The 22,831-nt window shown below is 48.6% G+C and overlaps 1 protein-coding gene across 4 annotated transcripts in view; it reads left to right on the top strand.

The window, feature by feature from the left end:
• LOC126572522 (high affinity cGMP-specific 3',5'-cyclic phosphodiesterase 9A) overlaps window positions 1-22,831 on the top strand; it is a 116,131-nt gene that overhangs the window by 2,556 nt on the left and 90,744 nt on the right. The window lies entirely within an intron of this gene.

The raw sequence follows: 22,831 nt of genomic DNA, 5'->3' as shown, positions 1-22,831 counted from the left end.
AACCCGTTAGGTGATGCTGGTGGAGTAATTCAATTCTCCTTTCTAGGACAAGAAGGGAGTTTATCGTCATTTAAATGCTTTTCCGTGGAATTTGCTTGAGTGAAGGAAAGACTGGACGCGATCGTCCATTTCATCGCCTTACTGTTGCGCCTGGTTTGCTTCTTTCACATCAGTACCCTATATGTTATGAGTGATTTAATTCAAACGCCAAGCATCTGTTTCTTTGAAATTAAAGTGAATAAAATAATGCGAGATTGCTTTTACTACAAAAATATTAAACTGAAACTACCATTGAGGTCACAAACTGTTTGGAAATGTAAAGTTGCTTCTGAGACACTTGGTAAGTAGATTCGCACAGCATCGAGACTTGATTCTGGTTGCATCATCAGCGAAGGACGTTTAGAATAAAGTGGAAAAGATAATTTGCTTGTGATAACAACCAATATGAAAGATAAATTGGTTCTATCAAAGATCAGCCGAGCCGTGGATGCAAGAGAATGATAGAAACCAAGCATCAGGATGCTATGATTGGTTGGTAAACTTTCCTGTTTCCTGGCAACCGGCAACATGCCACGCAGAACTCCATGACAAACTCTTCCCTCTGGTGTTTGCTCTCTTTCTGTGACATCGAGTGCATAACGCACCTTTTTTTGTGCTCGTGTCCAAGCGTTGTCACTACGCAGCTACAGCGTTGCGTCTACCATCGCTACTCGTTCCTTCTTCGTACGCCACCTAAGTAGAACACCAGCACTGGGCTGATTGCGGTGCAGTTGTGTTCCAGTTTGGTTCGTTATTTGTTTTTTTTTTATACATTATTCTACACCCACACCTGGCCTCTGTGTACACTCTTTCATTTCATTCTGCTTTCTTTCCTTCTTCAGCTCGCAGCATGCTCTCTATGCCACACCACACCGCGGGTTGTGCCTTGAGCGAGTGTCGCGGTGTATCTGTTCGCGTTCGACGGTCGCCCGAAGCATTTTCTTTTTATCGCTGCGAAACGCGCTGCGAACGAGGTGCGAAATAGCACAATGAAGTCGATTAACTCAACCGGCAGTAGCGCTGAACGGGCAACGGTATCGTTGCGACTGAGCCGATGGCCGTGCCGCGCCACAACAACGTTCTCGACCTTTCGCGTTGCGCGTTCGGCATCGGAAGGAAGGCAGTTTGTTAGGACGACGGTGTTTGCATGCGATGATCGCGGTGATCTTTCCGATACTTGACGCTGTGCACCTCGATCAGCCATGAGAGAGAGAGAGAGCGAGAGAGAGCCAGAACCAGAGAAAGAGATAATCAATGAAAGGGGGTCGGTTGTGGGAGATGGCGTGGGTGTGCAAGCCAGAATACTTAACCACGAACCGTAGCAAAAAGCCATTTGCATTTGCGTAGCTAAGCGATGGAGCAGTAGTAGTAGTAGTAGTAGTAGTAGTAGTAGTAGTAGTAGTAGTAGTAGTAGGTTCGGGCTTTGGCCCTCTCACACGTGTTTGACGTGACTTTCTTTGGATTTCGCGCAATTCGATGAGCACTCGTACGCGCCCCCGGGAGGGGTAGGCGTTTGATTCACGCTTTGCGGCTCCGTGTCTTGTGCCTCCACACAACAACAGTAAACGATTCCTTGACCCGTGATGGATTTGGTGGAGGAGGAACAATTCGACTTAGCTTGACTCGTTCGTTGGCGGCCATGAAACCGATTGGTTTTTTTTGGACACCATCAGTGACATTTATGGGCGGTTTGGCCTCTTTAGCATGAATCACTCTTTGTTTTGTTCTGTTTTTTTTAAGGTTCTTGCTAGGAATGGAGGAGTAAGTTCGTAGAGGAACTACCGTAAACCTTCAGTCAGTTCAAACGCGTTCACACTGTGGTTTTCTATCAGCTGCGCGTGATCATGCTGGTGGTTCCGGTTGGATGTCTCGTCACGCCCTGTTATCGTGCACATCTGTCGAGAAGCAAATATGTATTCCTCGTAGTTCGCGTCGCTTACGGGCCAGGCGCAACCACAAACGTATCGTCCCATATCTGCCTAAAAACCGAGTCGCATGGATGAGCCACTACCGGTGATCACGCCTTTCCGGTTTGCCGAAAATCGCATAGACAATCGGCTGTTTTGACCACTGCTCAAAGTCTTGCCAGACCGAAACGATCAATGATGTCGCAGACAGGGCAGCGTCTGGCTTGCCAAAAGCTTGCTCTTTGAAAATCAAAACTCCCGTCCACCGGCGTGATGTTGTGGCTCGAACTCAATCGTGTTTTACCGATCGTCTGTGGATGATGTTTTTTTCCATTCCGTTTTCGTGCACTGGATGGAGATGGGTGTCTGTATTTATTCGTCTCATTGGCATCGCCTATTTTCGGGCCGGCAACAACTCTTTGCCGATGGCTTCGAACAATCGGGCCACGGCAGATGGTCACGTACCGTTTGCTGGCACTTCGTGTCACACTTTTATTCTTCTCTTCTCCAACGTCTCCATTTGGTGAAATGAGAATATTAGAAGCACGGTTCGTTGCCGCACGCTGCTGGTGCTGGTGCTGGTGATAAATGAACGCCAACGCGTAAATCAGTCGATCGAAGGTAAATAAATAAATAAACATCGTATCACTGGGCAAAGACTGGGGTGGAAAACAAAGATGCCTCCCCCAGGCTGGGTCCGGTGATGTGCTGCTGTGCTAGGGCTATTTTTGGCTCGAACTTTACCGTCAACGGTTGGACTAGTTTGGCCACCGCGAGCCTATTGAGGTGTGAAAATGTTGCTGTTGTGGCTCAGCAAGTAATGGATTATTAAGGCAAACATACAGTAATGTTTCTTCTTCGTTTGCAACACCGTGCAGCTAAAACTTCTTGTGGTAGAGAGTTGCGTTCGATTTTGTCGCCTAGCGGTAGCATCGTTTCGTGGGCAGCAGTAATTGATCGTTGGAATAGTTTTCGGAACTTTTGCTGGCCAACTTTCCATATGTTCCTTTCTGATACCTACTGTCTTGCCATTCAATTCTCTTCATGAATAAGCTGTAATATTAGATCGAAATACGAGAAATTAATTGAAACACTATCCTTTATCTCACTAAAATATTCTGTCAAAGCGGAAATTGCTCCGTAATTTTCTATAAAAACGTAGTAATCGTTCTGAATCGTTTCTGCAATACAGACAAGCTAGCCGGCAAGAGATTAGCGGCAGACATCGTAGTAGCCTTGAGGTATAAATCCGAAATTCTAAAACCGCCTTCTTCATGAACATTCTGGCCATATTTGACGCCGGTCGGTATGATCTTTCGAAACGATACGCGCGTTGGTCCTCCAAATCCCCGTGCAGCGTTTCCTCGCTCCCAATCATAGCGCACCGCGATCGCAATGGAAACGATCAACTGACGACGGTGATGATAGCGATGGAATGGAATCTTTTTTCGCGATCTCTCTCTCTCTCTCTCTCTCTCTCTCTCTCTCTCTCTCTCTCGACCCATGTCCATGGACGACCATGGAGGAAGAGAGTGAACGGTCACATTGCCACCCCGGGAGCTGTCGTGTCACGTGACGTTTCGCTGCGAAAAAGGTGTCGTTAGGCGTGGATCTTGTGCGCGTTCGTTGAATCTCCGCGAGGTCAAGCAAACAGCACACCAAATAAACAAACAAACGGCTCCAAAATGGCCTCTTTCCTGAACTGGCTTAAGCAGATCGTGCACACGATGGGTGATGCAGCGATGGGAAGAATGCAAAATCCTTCCCTGGACAGCACCAGTGGTTCTGGTCGGACGAGATCGTTAAATTGACGATCGTAGGACACAATCCGTTCGCTCGGATTTCAATTCATGGCAAACAGTGCAAGAAATTAACAAGTGGACTTGTTTTTAACACACAAAAACAAGAAATGTCCGGTGCTTATTGGCCTCCGAATCGTGATCGAGATCGATGGCATTGAGCGATAGGGTTTTATGATTTAACTTTCTGGAATGATCGACACCTGTCCATGGTCACGTGGCGAGGCTATCGGGGTTGCCGTTGCCGCTGCAGTTTTGCCACCTCCCGAAAAAAAAGTAGAAGCCGTCGAGCTAACTTTTTCGAATGAAATTTAATATTCCGAATGATATTTCCGAATGCTTCCAAGGTAACCCGTTTCGTCGTTTCGAGTACAATCCAGCTCTTACTCGGTTTTGAAGTCGGGATCCGGATGGTAGTCCGGACATTGTCAGACATGATTATCGGTATGTTGCCATACGTTTCCGAAAAAGGAAAAATACTGGGGCTAAGCAGTTCTTGGCCTTGTGTTGAAAAAATCGAACTGACACTTCATTTGCGGATAACGGATCGTCCCAGCTCGTGTGCTTCCATTTAGAGGGGTGCGGTTTGATGGACACGTGCCACGATGTGTTTGCTGCTACTGCTGCCGGAAAATGCTGGTGCTGCGGCAGGTGAAAACCCGCCTTAGGTCGCCTTTGACGGAAGCCACACTTTCCAGTTATGTCGATCGCCCGTCCGTCCGTCCGTCGCCCGGGCGCCTCTTTTCTACGCAATTTCTCCTCCCTCGGTGAGGCAAGGAAAGCACTTCTTCATTGAATCGATCGTTGGCGCAAGCCAGAGGCCTACCAGAAGGGGGGGATACGTTCGGTTAAACGGGTTTTGGGGTGGACTCTTCGCGGAATTTCTTCTGCCGAAGCCCGGGGAACCGCGTGGTGTCGCCGGTCGGTCGCGTCATCTTGTCGTAGGAATGTGACCGTGTCGGTGAGAGGGATAGCAGGCCGTGGCCGCCCCGTACACTACACAGGACCCCGGAACCAGTGCCTTCTTTGGCAGTGATCTGTACCACTTGCGGAATGCGTAATCTAATACTTCTCGTGCGATCACGCTCGACGTAGTGGAGCTTATATGGATCGTCAAAGGTCTATTAAAACTGCAGCAAATGTGACGTAGTTTTCATCAACACTTCAGTCTCCGTTTTATCATCATTATTCTAGTAGCAACTTCCTTTTTATCGTACATTTGCACACACAAGACGACAAAGTTGCCTTAAGTAGGACAAAAACATGATTAATACTCTCGAAAATGGCGAAAAATAAATGACCAACCAAAAAGGGGAGGAGGCGGGAAGTTTCCATGACCTATGGTGACTCAACAACGATAGCAACGATTACAGGCGACGGTTATGCTGTCTTCCCCGATATGCTGACCGATTGTCGCTAGCACGTTGGTTCGCGCGGTGGAATGATCGACCGGAATCCGGTTTTTGGCGTGCTGCTGTGCGTTCGCACCCGATGGATGAGACCGAATCGGACCGATCCGTCCAGCTCTCCTTCATCACACACCGGCACCGGAGGCTGGCGGAAAGGGAATAGGTGAGTGTTGGTTTCTTGGCTTCCTTTTTGCACCAGCACGCCGTAGCGGCGGGGCTCTTCCCAGGAAACCAGTTATCGGACACACTACACTCTACACTACACTCCACTCCATTTCCCGTTCTTCAGATTCGATCGAGTTGGCCGGCAGTGGGAAGCCGGCTGGAATGAAGCGAACGAGATCCCTAGGAGGAATGATCGCGCCCCGCCCCACCAACACGGCTTGTTTCTCCCCGTCCACGGCGTGGAACGACCGAAAGCTGAAGGTCGTTTACTTGGCCTTCACATTGGCACTCGAGACCTGCCGGATGCCGGAGCTCGACGGCCCCAGACGTCATCATCTTTGCGGTGCGATGAATTAGGACGACGATGGCGACGCCACACATTCAGAAGGTGTGGCCGATCGCCGTACCTCTTTCTCTCTCTCTCTCTCTCTCTCTCTCTCTCTCTCTCTCTCTCTCGAGGGGGCGAAGGAAGCGTTACTTCTCTCTTGTATTCGCTCGCGAACCGGTGAAACCGGTCGCCAGTGAAGGGATGCTGAGCCGTGTTGGATGACCCTTACCCCAATATACTGGACTGGAAGGAAAGAGAAAGCAACGGAAGGCACTGGGAAGTGGGAATGAGTAGTTTTGATTTACAGAAGCACCGAAGATATGAAGTTGTCTGGAGCAATCTGTTTTAAAAGTCCATTGCTGGTTGTCTCCTTGTATTGTAGTGTCTCGTAAATACTTTAGTAGCAGCTTCTGCTTGAAAGATGCTACTAAGCAACGGGCACTAAAAAAAACAGATCAATCGGTCATTACGGATGCTTGTTATTAGTCATCATAATCTGATCTCGCTCACTGGGCAATCTTGGACATGCAAACACACGATTAACTGCGATATAATTGCCGATTGCAATTTGCACAGCATCACATTGCAAACCGATCATTCCGTTTCGATTACCTCTGCACGCATGGCACACAATTGTTTCATTGTAAGACGTACACTTTAGTAGTTCCGTTAGAAGAGTCAGCGCTCCTCAACGCCGTTTGCTCAACTTGTAGCAGCTTGTCACTAGTTTAGGGGGGCCACCTGCTCAGAAGGGGCCATCTATCAGAATTCCATGTCATCACGCACGCATGTGTACAGCATCATCCTTCCGATTGGCCTTCGAAAAACATCGGTGGTCTGGTCACGGTCTGGCGGACACAACAATGTAATCCGGAGCGACGATGGGAGGTGTTGGAAAACAAGATTCTATCCCGTTTTACTAGCTTCTTATCTTTCTCACTTCTCCGCTACACCTGTCTCGTTCGCAAGAGAGAGAGAGAGAGAGAGTAAAGAATGTTTTTGTACAGCAGTGGAAGCCAGATGAGGCCGCCGTTCGCATTGCTAGTGCTTCATCCTTCTTCTGCAAGGTAGTTTGCAGATCCTGCTGCTGCTGCTGCCAGGATTAATGTTTATCCGGAGGTACCGGACCTAAGGCACTGTTGTAAGGATGCTCACGGTCCACTTCCTCTGAGTCGCGTTCGCTGCTGTAGATATTGTCTGTTTGCTTCATTCTTCTCTCGCTACGTAACGAAGAAGGAAGGAATCCTGTCTCTGCACGACACAGCTTTAAGAATCGCAGAAGACAATGAATAGAGCGATAAACCGAGTTCATCGCGATGTTGCGGGTGAGATTGCACCGACCGAAGGGAAGATCTTCCGGAGGATTTCATGATCCGGAAGCAGAGGCCAGTTTTGCGTGTTCCAACGAGCGAAGGAATTGTAGTAGAGAGAGTGGTGGGATTCGTCCCAGAATAGATAGGTGAGTTTGCGTGCTGCTGCTGGAGATGTTTTGTTTTCCATTCACACGCTCCGATCCGACAAGAAACTGCAAGGGCTGAGTGATTCCCGGAAGTGACTCCGAATCGTATGTCCCTAGGACCTACGACCTAGATCTGTGCCATAAATTTTCTTTTGTTTCTAATCCCCGATTCGATTGATGGGTGGGTGTGCTCCACTGTAGCCGATTACCGGCGCACGGCATCAACATATCGATCCGTTATGTTGATCGAAAATTCGGACTGATTTGGGTTGATTTGCATAAATTTTGAAATCTCGTTCGTTTTTCCTACAAACGGAGCACGGAGCCGTCGGCGATCTGAATGGGATTGCGGCTCCGGTTCCGAAACGAATTCTTTATCACCTTCGAAGACCTCAGGCGGCTTCACGATTAAAGCCTGTAACCTTTAAAGACGGGCGATGATCGTAGGAATAACAAATTGTCACACATTGCATACGTGTCGGGACGGTCGGGTGGTGTCATCAAAACGATGGATGACGGTCTATTAATTGTGGTGGATAGAATGCGCGAAAAGGTTCGTGGACCTTCCATGGTGGAAGGTGTTTTCGCCGGTGAGCTTTACGCCTCGTTAGTGGCCTTCAACGTACCGGCACGCCGCTGCTCTCATAAGGATATCCTTTCGCTGTTCCTTATAATAGCCGTTGGGCTGGATCGTTACCGGGGAACCGGAGTTGGTGACCCGCAAAACACGCACCTTCTGGGATAAACGATTTGCAAATAAAGAGAAATGCCCAAAGCAGAGACTTGGGCACACGATGGTCACGATAAAAACATGCATGCGTGCGTGCGTGCGTGCGTGATTCCGGCCAGCAGCACGTGAGTCTATTTATTTGTGTTGGGCTAATATGATGAGGCCCAGCTCATCTCGCACCACCGGAATCGGGCCAGGTTCGCACCAGCGTAGAGAGAGAGGCCAGAGGTCGATGCAGCAGCAGGAGGAGGGAGTGCATTGCTGTACCCACCTTATTTCCGCCACCCCCCTTGGTTGGCCACACAGCATTAACTCACTGTTGATTAATGGGCAGCAATAAGTGCTCTGCCGCTTTCCGCTCTTTTCTGCCAGCCCTCCGAGGGCCCCCCCCCTCCCAAAACGAGTGCTTCCTGGCCGAGCGAGAAGCCGACATCCCGCGGCTTGATTGACGTTTGTTTACGGGGAGTAGAAGCGGCCCACCACCAGCCCGGTTCATCGACGCCCAACGCCTTTGGTCGCACCACCGGCTGAGGTGGTCCTCACGGAACGAAAACAAACAATCGATCGAAGAGGTTTGTTGTGGGCTGAGCGAAACACACAATGTACTGAACTCTGGCGCGGCTTCGGGAGCCGAGAGAAATTAGACAATTTTCTTTCAATGAACTGTGAGGAGTGACGGGACGGATTCTTAAGGAGCTGTCGGACCAGTTGATGTTACGACATGCACCGACAACAAATGGCAGCAGGATTTGTATCGTTTTGTTTTTAAGCATGTTTCGTTGAGCTGGCTGCCCCTTTGGCTTATGTTGACTTGAGCCGCACGCTCTAGAACGAATTAATCATCGATTGCAGGGGCTGCGTTTAAGTTTTTGATAAATGATCTTCTCTCTACCATGACGGCCGGTCTGATAATTATGAGTGAGCGAAATGGATTGCAGTTTGTTTAAGTAAGTGATGCCACGAGTAAGAGAGTTTGGCCACGATCAGCAAAGACGTCAAGTTTAAGGTCACTGTCATATTGTGCCAGGGTGTAATGTATCACTGCTGTTGCTATTAATGAAATGGTCCTTACCTTCCATTACATGCTATCGTCTGTCGCAAAACAGAGTACCGAACAGAACTCAGGCTACATTGTTGCATTGAACAAACAAATGACCGACCCACCGGCACAGCTGTATCTCGTGAGACGTTACGTGGAATGTTTGGCATCGATTGCCACGACGAAAAGCGACGCAAAAGCAACGCCCCAATATCGCTTGTGTTGTCCAAAGTGGCCGCCGAACCTTCAAAGATTTGTGGCCGCTTGTGGATCGCATCCAAAACCGCCGGACCGCCCTTCAAGTGTTGCGGCGACTGTCGGTTCGATCCGGCACATACTGCACTTTCTGCACACCGCTACAGGCTACTCGGATTCGGGGTTATGCTCTAGCGGACGTCATATGCAATGTTTATGTTGGAGCGAGTTCAAAAAGTTTACCTCAAACATTTGGCAAATGTAACGGATCCGTTGAGTAGAGATCCGAGATCCGAGAACCGAGGCCTACAATCTAGAGATCGGGTATTACTTGATCGTGCGCGGAAGCGGTCAATAAATTTTTCCAAACCCCACCACAAACACTTTTACGTTATGTGTTGGGAGTATCTTTAATTTTATTCGCTCCCGACAAACGGATGCAAATCACGCCAACGAGGGTTGAGGGATTAACAGGGAAATCAGAGAGTTAATGCAGCGCGCGTGGTAGAGAACCAGTGCCGATGGTAGATGATCGTGCAAACCTCCGAAGGCCGGCGTTGTTCCGAAACCCTCCGTACATGATCTCGTCTCTCCGGGCGGATTGAATATCTTTTCGCATTAATCTTTGTGCGAGCACGGCTATCGAGCGCTATCGTGCGACCGTTTGATGGGTTATTATGTGATTAGTATACGCGAGAATTTATGTATCCATACGTCTGTGGCATTTAAATCTTCTTCGAGTGATAGATGTGGCCAATCAAAACCATCGAACCTGTCCGCTTTTGCGCATTTGGAATGAATGAATGGAATGAATTAATGAAAATTCGTTATTACATATTTAGAGATGTTCTAGCTCGAATCATTCGCAAGGTTGTTCGCGATTTGGGGTTTTCCTTCTCCGTGTCATTGGCCGTTTGCGATGGCATTATCCTCGGTAGGCTGCCATATGATTGGGAATCCTTGGAACCAATCGATCGTTCAATGATGGCAGTCATTCGTCGTGACTGACAGTTGGCAGGAGATAGTTTGCTGTGCGCGACCGTACCGGTGTCTCAACCAAGGGTGTACCGTCTGTTGACGTTGGTAACGCATTTGCAATTGCATAACCATCATCACAGCGACTGCCGACTGCCGTTCTGCTGTACATTAGCATACGCGCAAATATGCATGCAAAATGTGCGCACATCGGAGGATTGGAGGATGCACGAGCATTAACGAGATGTTGCTCCATCGTTGACTCGTGTTTGAAGGCTACTGCAGAACATCGTGGCGGTCCATGTTGAAATGGTATGCGTGTTTGCACACTAGAATAGATGGTCTGCACGGGAAACTATCGCCAACCTATTACTCTGTATGATTTGAATATGATTTGTGTAGAGGAATTTTAAGGAGAATTCGTAAGGAATAATAATGGGCAACATGTGTTTGAACTGAGATTGCAACGTGCTGGTTTCATACGATCGAAAAGTTTGATTTCGAAAAGGAGTTCTGGGTTTTCATTGACATATATTTGAGATGTTATTTATACACTTTTTAACGAGAAGAATATTTAGTTGAGTAGACTTACAGTTGAAGGAATGCAGAGAGCTGCTAAAATAATAAATTGATGTTGGTTTTTATAAAGATTTTTCAAATACGTACTTCATGATGCTGCTGCTCAGTTAATAATATGCACCATGGCAAGCATAGGATGCGTATTCGTCGGAAGAAAGTGAAATATTTAACTTCTCTTTTTATCATAATCAATTACGTAAAATATGTGTTTGCAGTTTACTTCAAATTTTAAGATATGGCAATTGAAAATTCCCCTTTTTTCTGCTGCACGTTTGAGGAACGCCACTTGCCAGCCTAGACCACTTTTGCATCGGTGCTTCACATCACGGAACGCAAACAAATGCACGATCGATCGATCCGGGAACCGCACCGCTCAATCTGCCTCGATAATGGTCGCAAAACGACACGGAGAAAGGAAGGAAAAGCGGGGCGCAAAAGCAACGTGCGAGACGGGAAGGAATAATTTTCAAACTTTTTCATTGCTGCGAAGAGACACATTGGGCGCGGCCAGAGGGCAGATACCGGTACCGGGCACGTTTCTAAATGGCAAACTCATCCAGCTGCACCTCACCAATCACCATGCTGCGGCTGCTGCTGCTGCTGCTTCTCTAGATACCGCCCAGTCGATGTTGGTTTTAATTAATTGAGAAAATTTCTTAATTTAATCAACCTCCATTTGCGGACGTGCTCCACTCTCTCGATGGCCCTTCTTGTAAGGGGCCAGTGACTTCCGGCAGTAGCAACGGTACGGAACGGATGGTAACGTTGGTCGTAAGGATATGCATATACCTATCCAACACACATTAGAACACATTTTACATAGTGGCACAGGATGCTCTCTTCGTGCATCACCTTCACTATGCACTGGAACCGAGCACAAATCCGGGAATTCGCTGCGTTCGCTGCCACATATCTCTTATGCGACGTTACCGAACGGAGCTGGATGGAACCAATCATCCGTCGGTGGACCGGCGGTGTTATCCCCGCTTTACTGCCAAGTTGTGCAAGCGAGCGAGCGAACGAGTTTCAAGGAGATATGCCGGCCCGCAAGTAAATCCGATAAGTGGACGGAGCTGCATCCCGAACCGAGAATGCAGCAACCGAGCAACCGTGAAGACGCTGAACCCGCTCCCGCCTTTCGTCGAGACGGAAAGGGGCGGAACGTTTTATTTACGAAGAGTCACTTCCGGTAGAAGGGAGGGCGGTTTCGATGGAGCCCAGAAATAGAAATCATCATTTCCTGTGTCCCATGCCATGCCGGTGTTGGTGTTGGTGGTGCATCCAGTCAACATGGTGCCGGTCGACGCCAACTAGGATATCCGGGGGGCTTTAAAGTTGAAAATCGTTGCCATGGGCGCATGCTGATGAAACCTTCAAATGCAGCACCAGCAACAGCACCAGCGAGCGAGCTGCATTGTCAGGTTGGCACCGAAGGACGTGGCGCTAGTGGACGTTGAAAGGCTATGCTTTATGATATTTTATTTAATCATTTTCCCGGCAACGGTAGCAGCAGCAGCTGGTGGCTGCTGGTGTGCTGCTGTTCTGTACCGGTTCGGTTCCACACAGAATCGGTTTCGGTGGAAAGCGTTTTCCTAGGATTATAAACGAGTGTACCGAGGGTGCACGCGAGATGGGAATGGGGGAAAACCGGGGAAGGGGACGGGGTGAAAATTTCATAAAATGGTCCCTCCTAGCCTGTCAATCTCGGCGGTGGGGGGGTGCGTTCGATGCACGATGCTGCACCGTATGCTAGCACGTTGTTTAATGTTTGTAGCTGTTCTGCTGCGATCAGGTGGAGAGAGGGACGTGCGAGCGATCATAAAATAGAATTTAATAGAATTCTAAAGTCCCGGTGGACTAGTGTCGAAGGTTGCTTATATTAAATTGTTGTTAAACTTTTAAGCTTTATTGGAAATATATTGTTTTAATCCCTCGTTGTTCTCTAAACAATGGATTGCTTGAACATTCTACAAAGTCTAACAGTTTGCTTTTAATACTCGTCCGCAACTACAATCACTGTCCCTGTTTTATTGCCATAATTTTAATCGACTTAAGGTGGATAAGTAAGGCAGTAAATTAAAACTGCATTAAGGTTCACCGAATGCGTTTACAGACCCGTTGGGTGGTGGCCCTTGAAGGGAAAAAAAGAAATCCTCTGTGAATAATGATGGCCGTACGTTTTGCTTTCGTCTTTGCTGTTACTTCCGCCCCAGTTACCTTCCTCACGGCGCCAATGGCGAGTGACATCCGCCGCTACAGCGCAACCCCTGAGCTGAGTTTTCCATCCCCTCTGACACTGATGAAATCGGTATTTTATTACGCTTTACGTTATGGGGCCAATTGTGACCACTCGCTGGCTGGCTGGCTGGCTGGCCCCGGCGCACCTAGAGGTCCTCCGTCACCTATTAATCTTGGTGGTGCAGCAATCCTTCGCCGTGAGAGATAGCGCCGCGTCTTGTCGTGGGGAGAAGGAGCAGCAGCCAGTGTCAGTAAAGCGGTCTCTGCACTGCTATAAACAAGATTTACGTTTCATCTGCCACAGTTGCTGCTACGACTGCCGGAGCGATGCGCGACATTGCTGCGCGATCAAGGCAATCGTTATCATTCGTTCATCGAGCAGGGAAGGCGGCGAGTGAAACGAGGATAAAGATGTAAATAAAAATCTCCTCGTGTCGTGCCCATCCTGTGTTAGGATTGCAATGTCGCTTTGTCGATCGGATCGGATGATTTGATATGCCGGATGCAATAACGAACCCATGAGTGTTCGCTCTCGTGGTGGTACCACGACTAGTTGGCTGATCCGATGGTTTGAGATGGTTGCTATGATACTAACGGGACGAAACAAAGGCGAATCCAGGACCTGCCCCGACTGCAAAAGGGGACAGCAGTGGCATCGTGCAGAAGACGAGATGTTTATTCCAAGTTTAACTTAATTATCGGTCGCTCTCGGTCCGTCGATCGGTCACTATGGTTCGTGGTTCGGTTTCGGTCGATCCTTTTTCTTCCCCCCTTCTCCTGCTCAACCCGCCGGGGACATTCGTTTTTCCTGCTTACTTCCTTTCTCGCTTTCAGCAAAGCACTTTACAAGTTTGCCACGGATGGTTCCACCATTGGCACCCATTTTTTTTTCTGCACCGGAAATGACTTTACCCCGAGCTCGGTTCATGCTGAAGATGGGTTGTAATCCATGGGCGACCGGCGGTCACTCTTGTCCGGTTGGAGTGTGTTGTGAACAACGTTCCGTACCGAGTCAGCGGATGTGGTGAGGGGGGCACCAAATGGATGGTGGTTCTTTTTTTGTCGTTGACCACTTCCGGTTTGGTAAATGGTGTGGGCATCGGTTCTTCCGGCCGCGCTCGTGTGACATACATGTATGTAATACGGTTGATGAGGCCGATGAGACGGATACGGCCGGGACGAGGCAGCTGGTTGGTAGCGAAAAGCAATGCTGCTGCAGTAATTATTGTTGTTTAACCAGGACTGAACAGTGAATTCATTTGTTTGGTTGTACAAGGCACATGATTTTGCCACTAACATGTGTTTCAATGTAATTTTTATGGCGAAGCTTTATAAGTTGATTAATCAATAGTATACAGACCCATCTTATTCCCATGGGGAAGATTGTTAAAGGCTACAGGCGTCACATTAAAATCCATATGAATAGAAAGAAATGGATGGACATTCATTCGTGAATTCGTGGAGGTGATTGTATGTAAAAGGTTTGATGTATTATGTAGCTCTAGAAAATGTTGAATCTTTTTCTTAAATGATATTTCTCAGAATGTGCCACAAAAATTTGTCGAAAACCTTTTGGAAAATATTGAAAGCAAAGAGTTGTGCCTCTCGTTCGATACACCAGCGGTTACTTCGCTTGAATTCTGCTTGAATGTATGAATATCGATGTGAGTATAGAGCGGTCCATTTCTTATAAATGTTTTGAACAAGAGTCTCTTCTGATGTACATCGTCTTTTTACATGGAATCTTTAAATTGCCATAAAAATAGCAAAATTGCTTACAATCGATGGACGATGCTTTATTTCTAGTAATAGCATGTTGCGGTGGTTAAACAATCCCTTAACCATCGAATTAAAATCGAAAGGAATAAGTAAAAATGGCGCATCCATAAAAAACACGTCGTTGTTGATTTCGAGGTAAGTTTCGCCATTTTTTGCACTGTTACCATGGTACCGAAACAACGAACAAATCGGTGCAAACCGGTACAAATTGTAAAACAAAGCAAAGCCGCCAGCGTGTCCACGGCCGGTACTGGAACCGACGCACAGGAAAAGAAAGAAACCGAAGTAAACCGTAACCTATCGAAGCGGAACAAACTGCTGGTAACAATTTAATTACGTGCAATTAAACACTAATGCCCAGTGCGCAATCCAGCGCGATTCCCCGCTTCTTCTCCGCTTGCCACTATTCGCTCCAATTATAGTGTAAGGCCACGGCGGGAAGACACTGTAGCTGACTGGCAGGTTGGAAGAAGAGTTGAGTAGAGTCGCGTCGAAAATACGGGCTACCAGGCGTCTCCATGAGGGTGAAGCCGAACTAGCGCAACTCTTGGCAACATGCTGTCACTATTGTAGCGCTCTCTCTCTCTCTCTCTCTCTCTCTCTCTCTCTCTCTCTCTCTCTCTGGACACTTATTTTTTCTTCCGTTTCTTCGTCATTTTCCCTTCATTGCCCTTTCACATTCCTTCGCTCATCAAATCCCTATTCGATGCGATCGCAACCCCCAACGAACCCCCTTGGTTCAGTTCGACTCGACACCGAGACATGCGGAGCCGGATTATCGCCGGTTGGTGGCAGCGATGGCGTCAGGATAGTGTGCTAGAGGATAGCAATTAAAAACGGCACCAAACACCTACACAGAAAAAGTCCCTTAGTTGGCAACTAGTGCTGGTGGTGATGGTGGTGCCATACCCCGGTCATTGACGTAATGATTGAAACGGCCAGGGGCAGCGGTATCGACTGTGAGGCGCGAGAAAGGCGAAAGGTTACTTCGGATCATCGTTCGGTGCCATGGGGAATGGTCAGCGATCGTCACCAGGACGATTCGCTCAGTCGTGGTACGTGGTGCGGATCAGGTCAGTCCGAAGGGAGAGGCAAGATGAAGGAAGTGAAAAATAAATAATCAAATAAAGGATAGAGAAAAAAATGGAAGGAAAACATCCCGAAATAGACCATACAGTAGCGACCACCCCGGCGGGGGGGGGGGGGGGGGGGGGCGACCAAAATGGTGTCGCTACTGCTGGCGGCCATTTCGCAATCGGTCCAGTTGTTTCCAGCACACCTCACCAGCCAGCCGGTTTGCTTCTTTCGGTTGCCCCTTTGGGGGTGGCCACATGGTAGCATTTCGCTTAAATAATATGCATAAAGCTATCATAATTATGATAACGTTTATGTGCCAGCTTCGCGAGTTGAGCATGGACCGCGAGCGCGAACGCGAACGCCCTAATGCCCGAGTGCGCATCGCGCCCAGGGAGGCCATTGGCCTGTGCCTTACGCGCCTTTCACCGCGCTGGCTGAAAGCTCTGGCTCCCACTTGACGGCCACTAGCCGGACGGCCGTCCAGTGTAATCGGAGGGAGGGAGGAGGCTTTTTGTTCCCTTTTTAGTGTGTTTCTGTTGCCATAAAATACGCGAGAGACCGCTTCAACGGCAGCCACGGCATGTTGGTTGGTGTCCTGGTGCCGCCCTGGTGCGTGTTCCGTGGACGGCGGATGGTGAGGGAAACGGGAGATGGTGACTGTGAATGTTGATTTTGCAGCCCGAGCAGTCCAGTTCGCTCGTTTGGCGTCAGACAAATGCTTAGCGAGGAAATCCTTTACGCTTTCGTATCACGCGTGTCCGGACGCCCCCCCCCCCCCGCCGGGGGTGGTGGATCCGTTGGACTCTCTCTTTCGCTCTCTTCTTTTTTCTTTTCTCTTTTTGCATTTTACGTTGTCCATCCAGTGAACCGTGTAATGCTATCTCTACCGTTTGGCGTCGGAATTTTGTTTATTAGTGTGCACGATGCTACAGTAGCTGCGAGTACTGGTGGACGTGTTGATGGTGGTGGTGGGGCTGCGTACATTTTGACCAAAAATCGTTTCCATGGATGGACTCACCCGGCCTGGCCGGTCGAGAAGTGGTGATGGTGGTGGGTGTGAAAGTGCGAACGAAAAGTTCGTCGGCAGAACACACAACGGTTTGCCGATTGAGGGGGCGAGGTGGCCTGCGCAATTCACCGGCAATAAGGGGAGTTTTGGGGAAGGGGAGCGAAGGAGGGTGTAGCAATTTTGGCCAGATGTTTATGAAGCCGTTGAAGCTGAAAGCTGTCTGCCAGCAGGTCCGGTCCGCTCCGGTCCTGGCCGGGGCAAGTTGGAGTTTTATTTTTTATTTTTGGTGGACACTTTGTTGAGGAACCACAGTAGCGGAGGCAGTGTGGTTGAGGGATTTAATTTCCCAGCTTTTCATTTGCGATCTCGGACGTTTATTAATTGCGCAACCAAGTCACCAATTAGTTTGGGCCCACTTCGCTAAACCACACAAATTAATAGGGCATCCCTTTCCCACCCCCATGTTTGCCTTCGCAATTCTCTGTGTCTGTCAACGTCATTTAAGGGTAATGATTGGTTTAATGTGATGGATTCCATTGGACAACCGTGGCTTGTGTTACGTGAAGTATTTTTAAATTAATTTTCCATTCAAATTCCGTCCTTATCGATAAGTGGTTCATAGATTTGAATTATCGAGCATCTCTTCGGTTTGGTATAAGTTATTCGAAGGGCTTGAAAGTTTTAGTTTCAGCCGAGCAACCCAGACAACTGTCTATACAATCGAATGCGTCCATTTTGTTTATGAATTCACATATTGACAGCGTCGTTGTGAGTCGTGGCCTGCTTGCCTCAATTTTATATTCCAAGAATTCATTCGGACCACCGCGCAAACGTCGCCTGGTGGACCATAACTAACCGAGTTTCATGACGATACGGTGGTTCTGGTCTGGTGTGGAGTGTGTAATGCAGCAGCAAATGGGACTCACCTGGCAAACGAACACAAACAACAAGGGATACTTTTCGCTATAAAATCGGTCGCTGGCACTAGTTCTCGTGGGCGTCGCTCTCGCGTCCAAAGTTCTACCCTATATTCCCGCTCCCTCCCTTCCAAGAGTGCGGTCCAGGGCAGTACATTACAATCAAAACAGGTTCATTAACTTTCCAGGGAAGGGGAGGAAGTGGAGTGTGGGCAATATGTGCGATCAAGCCGCACACAATAAGGGGGGAGGGGGATGCATAACGCCGCAAGTACGTCGAAAGTTTCTATTTCTCCTCGCAAGGCCACCAGCCAGCCAGCCAGCCAGCCAGCCATTTTGCGGCTCATCCTGCACCGTTGGCGTTGCCGGTGCATTCAATCCCGGGGATGTTCGAATCGAAAGTCCGAAAGTTGTTTTCGCCATGAACACCGTGAACATCCTGATGCTTCTGCGAACGCAGGAACGCTGTTCGGTTGCAGCACCGGGCGGAGCAGCAATACCGATGTTGTGTCGCGATGCGAGTTTGCCTGATGTTTTTGCTTCACTTAACCTTCGCAGCCTTCAAGTCGACGTCGCACCACACCTCCATCGCTTGTTATCAGCGCGCAGCCACCCAACAAACACGTCACAAACTTTGCGACCGGGATTTGTAATCTTCCTCCGGGTGCTACGTTGAGTATATGCCATTTTTCGGCCAAGTCTCCAGAAAACGTGTGCAAGTTGATTTCTCGAAAAGTCAGCCACCGCTCACTGAAGCCAAAGAGATGACGTGGCAACGTGCGGGGAACATCGAGATGGAAAATCTGTTAAGCTGAGGAGGGATTTGCGTAGAAGTTTGCAATGGGCAGATAACAGCATCGCCGGCTATCGGCAGCGAAGTGCGCTGTGTGCGTTTGGCCGCGGTGTTGTTTTTAATCTCTGGCTGCTCTAGGTGTTCCTCCTTGCAACACCATTTTGGGGGCTTCAAGTTCAAAACAGTTTAGTGTTAATGTTAATGCTTCCCAATTTAATGAGACGATTTGCTCTTGACAGTCGTTGTGCAAGACTGTGTACCTCACATTTATTGTTCACTGTGGACGCCCCTTGGTTGAATTCACTCTATAATATTTGCTGAAACACACATTCTACTTGCATTAAACAACTGACAGTCTCCAATCGAATATTAAGTTGTTTTGGTCACCCATTTCTTTTCTCTCTTTTATGCACTGCAGATGTGGTTTAGGTTGTTGCCGAACATTTGGAATGGCTTCCTTATTTATCGCTTGCCCTACCCGAAACCATGACCGTAGTATTCCTTTCTTCTCGCTCTAAGATGCACCGTAAGGACATTGTTGCGCCATTTTGTGACACCACACTGCGAACGGTCAACTTTTCTTCGCCATTTTCCTTTCGACCATCTTGGTCCGTGACGAACCAACCACGGGTGTATGGTGGCATCCGGTGTGGCTGGCTCCGCGATGGTCCGCAGACAGATAAAGTTTTCCGCTGTCCCCAGCATCGGCATGCTCGGCGTTCTTGGTTAGTTTCTGTGCAGCGGAGCGGTTTGCGGTCTAGTGGAGGTCTCTTTCACGGTGCGCTAGTCCGGTAGGTTCCGGACGTTCCAACGTCCTCGGGTTTGTTTGTCACAGTTGGACCTGATGGTTGAGGTCCTCTTCCTGGCCCATCTCGGTTGATCGGCGGCCTCGGTCGGTCGGTTGCAAAGTTGTTACAAACACATTAGATCGTTTGGAGAACGGGGGATGGACTGATTGCCGGTAAGATGAACGGAGGAGTAGCTTTTCTTCGGTGAGTTTGGGGGGGACGGGGGACGTTTGTACTCGAAAATCGACCCCAGAGCGGTGTGCTTCTCCAAAAGCACTGTCCTAGCTAAGTCTGCTCGCATCTCTTTGTGGTCTTTGTGGTGGAAATGAAATGTTTTACTCGATGACACCTAAAGTGTCGCATCTCATGTAATCGATAATTTATCGGAATAGCTTAAAAGTGGATCAATATCCAGGGAGTGCTATAGACTCATCCCATCCTATCCCAGAACAATGCACTTCCATTTCAATCATCATCTTATCTTCCGAGCTATGAAGCTGCCGTTTCCTGTTTCGTGGCAGGCGGCGAACGCCTTTCCGGATCTAGCCCAGCCGGTATCCGGGGTAATAAATATTTCAACACCACGCTCAAGGCCGATGGTGGGAGGAAATCATCACATTTAAATCCTCCTTCACACCTCTCGCTCTCTGCCACCGTTTCATTGCGTTCCGTTTCAGCTACATTGTCGTTCCCTAAAGACGACGTTGCTGAGGAGCTTGCGCAATCACCTCCAGAGTTGCGGTGCACTTTCGCTTTTGCAATAATTGCCTGGATTTATGCACAATTTCCTGTTCGGTTGAGCGTTCGGTCGGTTGGTCGGTTCTTCGTGGTGCTCCTACAGGTTGCCTCAGTACGTTCTCCGCCGGTTCTGTCCTCTCGTGCTGCCCGGTTTCGGAGTATTCTAAGAGGATTGTGTGGTTTCGCACCGATCGTGCATCTTCCTCTGAATGGCTGCCACGGTGGACTCCCCGGGGGGACCGTCAGGAGCGGAGGAAATCGATTTCTAAATTTAATCTTTCGACCTCGACTGCCAAACTACTAGTACATGGGGGCCCGAAGAACGAGGCCAATTGGGGTGGTGGGACTTTTTCAAGAGGATCCCGAGGAAGCTTTGTGGCTTTGCGGTGGTATGCGGTGGTCAACATCGATGATGAACAGGGCAACCTCATGGATTGGAGAGAGGGGGAGGGGCAAAAACTTTTACGGAAAACAAAAACGAAATCATCTATGCCCTTCGTGTTTCTCCTTGGTTCAAGTGCTTTTCTCTTGGCCATACCGGGGTGGCCTGCACCACAACTTAATAGAAATCTACTCCTCTTTCGAGATGAGGCGCCAATGGAGAAGAAGTTCCATTCCATAACTCCAGGATTCATTCCACCGTTTCCTTATTCAATTAGGGGGCCGACTTGTGCAGTAAATTTGTTCGTCGCCAGATTCTTCCCAGTGCTTGTGCTGGTTGTTCCCGATCATGAAATAGAGATTGCCCTGAGAACAGTCCGGGTGTCGTATGGTTTGAAGTGTGTTGCCTGCCTGTCTGCTTATTGCTTCTTCATCGCGCATAAAATCGGCACGACCTCCCCGATAAGCAGTATGCCCCAAAAGTACTCGTCTCGAACCATCCTCGCAACGTTCGGCCGCCCCTGTTTGTGAAAATTGTTGCGCCAGGTTGATGATGTACGTCCACCAACCGGGACCAGGGAAGGAGAAACTTAAAGAAGTTGTTAAAATTTAACGACACAACCGAGGGCCAGGTCCCGGGCGCCGAATGGTCCAAAACAATGTTTGGCAGTACTTTCGACATTCGACGTCCGATGGGCCGCTCACCGTAGGTACATCCTTGATGAGGCCCTAAACGCGTTCTGGCTCACTTGCGCCAGGCGGCGGCCCTGTCCTGGATGGAAAGGAGAGAGAGAGAGCATCTTGGTAGGGGAACGATTTGGGGACCGGTCGGGGTTCGTTCATTCAGCAGCGAAAGCGAGAATAATGCTTTTAATAACTTTTCATCACGAAAATGAGCCAAGAGCGCGCTGACGCGAGTTGCGGTGTTGCTGGCGTCGGTATGGCGTGTACACGCCAGTGAAGCTGCGACTGAGAACAGCGTTGAGAAGGCAACTACTGCCGCATGTAATGGAGTGTTGAAAATTGACTGACTTAAAGCTAATCGGCAGCTGTCAGCGTTCCCAGAACAATCAACTGCCCCCCTGGTTGACGGGCACTGGCTAGCTTGGCGGCTGATCTTGGCATAACGCAAGCGCGCCATCAGCTCTCGGTAGTGGCCGGTGGTGGAAAAGTGGGAAAAATGGTCCCTTTAATGGGTGCATCGATGGAGGCGCTGCACAAGCAGATTCTAGTCGCTGCGTTTATGCAAAATGGTGTCGTGTGTCGGTGGCTGTGGCCGTTGGAGCGTGCATTGTTTCGGAATTTAAATGCTGTTGCCAGCGATGGAATCTGGTGTTGGACAGGGTTTCGCATCGAACATGATGTGCTAATGTCCTCAGAGACTCGGTTCTTGTTGGTTGGTAAGTGTCGTTGGTTTTCATAATATTTAAATTGGGAACCAAGACTCCGATGGTTCTCTTGTAGCACGAGCGTTTTCCTGCTTTTCATCATTTGTTACAAATCATTTGTTGTTGGCCGTTGGAGCGTGCATTGTTTCGGAATTTAAATGCTGTTGCCAGCGATGGAATCTGGTGTTGGACAGGGTTTCGCATCGAACATGATGTGCTAATGTCCTCAGAGACTCGGTTCTTGTTGGTTGGTAAGTGTCGTTGGTTTTCATAATATTTAAATTGGGAACCAAGACTCCGATGGTTCTCTTGTAGCACGAGCGTTTTCCTGCTTTTCATCATTTGTTACAAACTAGTCACAGCTTGTAGAAAAACCGGTTGAAGGTGAAATCACCGTGGCGGGGAAATGAGTTTTCATTTAAATGTTTTCACCTCGAATAAAACTGGTCGGACTGGTGGACGGTCAAGCGGGTAAAGTAATTTCGAGCTGCCAGTCGCACAGTCCGCGTCCATGCTCTAAGGTGGGCGAGTGAAAGCTCAGCATACTGTTATTTTACGCTCTTTTCAATTAGCTGGCATCAAGACGTGAAGCATAAACCAATCCTATTGAATGCCGGCACATTCAGAAACTTATCCCACGAAGAACCTCAAAGTTGGGTCGTAAAAGGATGCGTACCAGAAGCCGTACCAGGAACCGATGCTGATGCTGCGATGCAACCACATTTCAACATGAGTAAATGGCATGGAATTATGTTGTTCTGCCATCTGCATTCTGTTGCATTTGCTTTACTTTGGGGAAAATGTACAGATTCCGTTTAAATTGGGAAGCATATTGATTAACAAAATGAAGGAAGACATTCTAAAGCGTTTTGCGAACCATTTTCAACATAAGATCGACCAGCATACGATAGCGAGTGTTGCCTAAACCTATTCACCGTGCGCTGCTGCCCAGTTGCGATGGATGCTAATTGAATTAGTGAGAGAGAGAGAGAGAGAGAGAGAGATATTTGGTGATGTTTTGATGCGTGAAATATGGTGGCGTTGTGCGTCAGACAGTAGTGTTCACCGGTGCCACCATCGAGCGCATCGTTTTGTAACG

The sequence above is a fragment of the Anopheles aquasalis genome, chromosome 2 (assembly GCF_943734665.1).
Source record: "Anopheles aquasalis chromosome 2, idAnoAquaMG_Q_19, whole genome shotgun sequence".
Lineage (NCBI taxonomy): Eukaryota > Metazoa > Arthropoda > Insecta > Diptera > Culicidae > Anopheles > Anopheles aquasalis.
This window is presented reverse-complemented; position numbering and strand designations above follow the sequence as displayed.